Below are 3791 nucleotides of genomic sequence, written 5' to 3'. Positions count from 1 at the left end.
TGAGTTTTCCTCACTGTACTTACGGGTCGAAGGCTCAAAGGCCGAACCTTTGGATTGTTATCCTGGTTTATGGTCTGATCGAGTACTATTGTGTTCTATTAGAACTGGATACTGGTAGATAGGATGATGTTATGCGTAGTGATCTGTAAGATCTGTCTGTTTGTTATTGACTGGTTATTTGTATGATTGTATGTTATATGTATGTGTCGACACAATGTATGTGTGGTTGGGTTGAAGCGGTCATGCTTTGTGCTAAAGGCCAACAGACCCAGGGAAGCTCAGATAGACTGAAGGCCAGTTGGGCATACCAGTCAGGCCAAAGGCCTAGAGAACGGTCCAGATAGGATGAAGGCCTGGTGTGGCGTACCAGTCATGCTGATGGTTCTGTGAGCTGTCTAGGTAGACTGTAGGCTGGTGGGGCATTCCAGTCAGACTGAAGGCTCTGTATGCATGTTGTTTATTGTTATTATGTTGGTTTTGTGTTATGTTGGTATTTTTAGGGAACTGGCTAAGCTACAGACTTATAGTTTTGGGTAACGTTTCAGGTACCTCAGACGATCATGGGAAGGCGAAGGCGTGATCGTGCATCTCCTCATCTTTTGTTTATGATTTTGGGAAAACTATGATAATAGACATGTTTTGGAAAATCTATTTTGTGAACAAATGATGATTTTGGGTTGTTTAGAAAGTTTAAAAATTTTCGTGAAATTTATGGATGTTATAGATTCCAACTATAAAACTAGATCAACGTCAAGAAAGAGACCATTAAACTTGCCTGAGGGAATGTTCCCCGCGAGAAAGATTCAATGATCAAGTTATATTGCTATATATAGATCATTGAATCCTCTTAACGCGAGGGAGCCGAATGTATAGAGACAGAGATGTCTCCATGAGAGAGATTGAAATGAGTGAAGAACACTTATATGGGGTTTTAAGAATCAACATGGGAAAAAGATAATGTGGTCACTAGGAAATATATATTAAGTAACCTTTCATATAGAACAAAACTATAAACATAAAAAGGAGTTGAAAATAAATTATTCAACAACATGCTTTAGAAACCAGGTTGAATGTATTCTTCATTTAAAATAAAAAGGATTTTAATGGTCACTAGGAGACCATTAAACTTGCCCGAGCGGATATTCCCCGTAAGTAACCTCTAATGATGAAGTTATATTGCTTTGTATAGAGAGTCGACTCCTTTTAGCGAGAGGGAGCCGAGTGTATAGAGACAAAGATGTCTCCATGAGAGAGATTGAAATGAGTGAAGAACACTTACCTGGGGTTTTATGAAAGAACATGGGAAAAAAGTAATATGGCCACTAGGAGATGTATATTAAGTAAGTTGTCACATAGGACAAGAATATAAAAATGAAAAGGAGTTGAAAATAAATTATTCAGTTGCATGCTTTAGAACCTAGGTTGAATCTATTCTTCATTAAAGATGAAAAATGAGGTTAAAGGCTATATGTAGGGACTGTTCCATTTAATGATAGTCAGGTTGGTGGACTAACACACATATTAAGGTAAAGATAAAGAAGATATCATGAAAGATCTAACCTACCCTTGTATGATACAAGCTTCGAGGTCAATAGTAAGAAGAAAACCAGTATGTCAAAACATATAAACATCAACAACCATGTCTCCATAAATGAATATTAGATCGACAACAAGGTTCATCACTAAACCAATAATGTACTAGCTAAAATCCAACCATGTAGTCCTAATTTGAGCTCTACACCCTGATTTTGATAGAAAGTACACATATTATAAGTAAATTATTCGAACCTGAACACCAAAAGATTAACTCAGTGAGGTTATAAAAATCGGTTGAATGCAATCTTTAAAATTATTTTTTCGCTCTAAACTTTTATTAGAAGAAAATAACAAAAAATTGAAAGTAGTTTGTTCGATAAGTAAATCTTACAAATTAGTATTGAAAAGAAAAATATTTGATGTAATTTGCTTTACAAGTAAGTTGGTTTGATCATGAAGAAAAATATAATGATGTAAAATCATAAACATTTGAAAAATTATTCGAATGTGAAAAAGTTCGGTACAACCAACCAATAACATTAGATAAAGACAAAGTTTGAAGAAAACGTAACAAAAATGAAAAGAAAATGTAAAAATTAAAAATGGAGATGAAAAATATATTTTTAGCAACTTTTTCTGTAACAACCCCCCCCCCCCCCCCCCCCCACACACACACACAAACACACCCACACACACACCCCCCACACGCACACACACAAATATATATATATATATATATATATATATATATATATATATATATATATATAGGTTCATTTGTTTAAACTAATTATTGTGTTATCGTATTCATAAATGTGCGCCAAAAATTTGTTAACCGTATTCTATAAGAAATAATGTATTTTTTGTTTTTATTCTTCAATTGATTGTTCAAAAATTTGTTATTCTACAAGAAGTTCAAGAATTTATGGTTCAAGAATATTTTTATTTTTGAGTAAATAATTAAATAAATAAACATATTATGTTAGAATGTCCGAATAAAAATAGTTATAATTCGTAAAATCGGATTTTTAAAACTAATAGAATCTATGATCTCTTAAAATATGCAATTTGCCTTTATTAAATCTATTTTAATTCAATAATATATATTAATCACTTTTTTAAAACAAGTAAAACTGATTGGCCCACAGTTATGAATCCAATAACACAATAATTACTTTGAATAGAATAACCTAGGACCATATATATATATATATATATATATATATATATATATATATATATATATATATATATATATATATAGAGAGAGAGAGAGAGAGAGAGAGAGAGTAAGTATAGTACTATATCCACGGAGAAAACAAAGTTGAAAAAGAAAATTTGCATCATTAAAATTAAATCATTGATCATAAAAATTGAATCATGGATCATAAAAATGATCCATGCTTTAACGATCCAATTTTGTTTCCAATTTTTTTCTCTCCGATGTAGTACTATGTTCGATTTTATGATTTGTATATTTTTTAGATGTTTTTGAATTTTTGAAAGAGTTTAACGAGTCTTCAATTTAAAAAGGGTCATCACCAGATCTTTATATATATATACATATATATATATATATATATATATATATATATATATATATATATATATATATATATATATAAGATCGGGTGATAATTCTTTTTAAATTGAAGAATCGTTAAACTCGTTCAAAAATTCAAAAAAATCTAAAAAATATACAAATCATAAAATCGAGCATAGTACTACATCCGAAAAGAAAAAAATTTCGAAAAAAAAATTGCATCGTTAAAGCATGGATAATTTTTATGATCCATGATTCAATTTTAATGATGCAAATTTTCTTTTTCAACTTTGTTTTCCCCGTGGATATAGTGTTATACTCAATTTTATGATTTGTATTTTTTTAGATGTTTTTTCAAATTTTTAATGTGTCTTTACGATTCTTCACTTTAAAAAGAGTCTTCACCGGAACTAAACCATATATATATATATATATATATATATATATATATATATATATATATATATATATATATATATATATATGACGAAGTTTAATAGAGAACCAATATGGGTCAAGGAACCAATGATCCTATTAAAATGGTTGAATCAAATAAATAATAACAATTGGATTTGAGTTGTAAAAGTGTGGAAAAGAATATTGTACAACTGATTATAGGGCTGTAAACGAACCGAACGAACACACACGAGGCTTGTTAATGTTGGTTCTTTTAAGTTAACCGAACAATTCAACGAACATGAACGGTTAAACG

The sequence above is a fragment of the Lactuca sativa genome, chromosome 5 (assembly GCF_002870075.4).
Source record: "Lactuca sativa cultivar Salinas chromosome 5, Lsat_Salinas_v11, whole genome shotgun sequence".
Lineage (NCBI taxonomy): Eukaryota > Viridiplantae > Streptophyta > Magnoliopsida > Asterales > Asteraceae > Lactuca > Lactuca sativa.
This window is presented reverse-complemented; position numbering follows the sequence as displayed.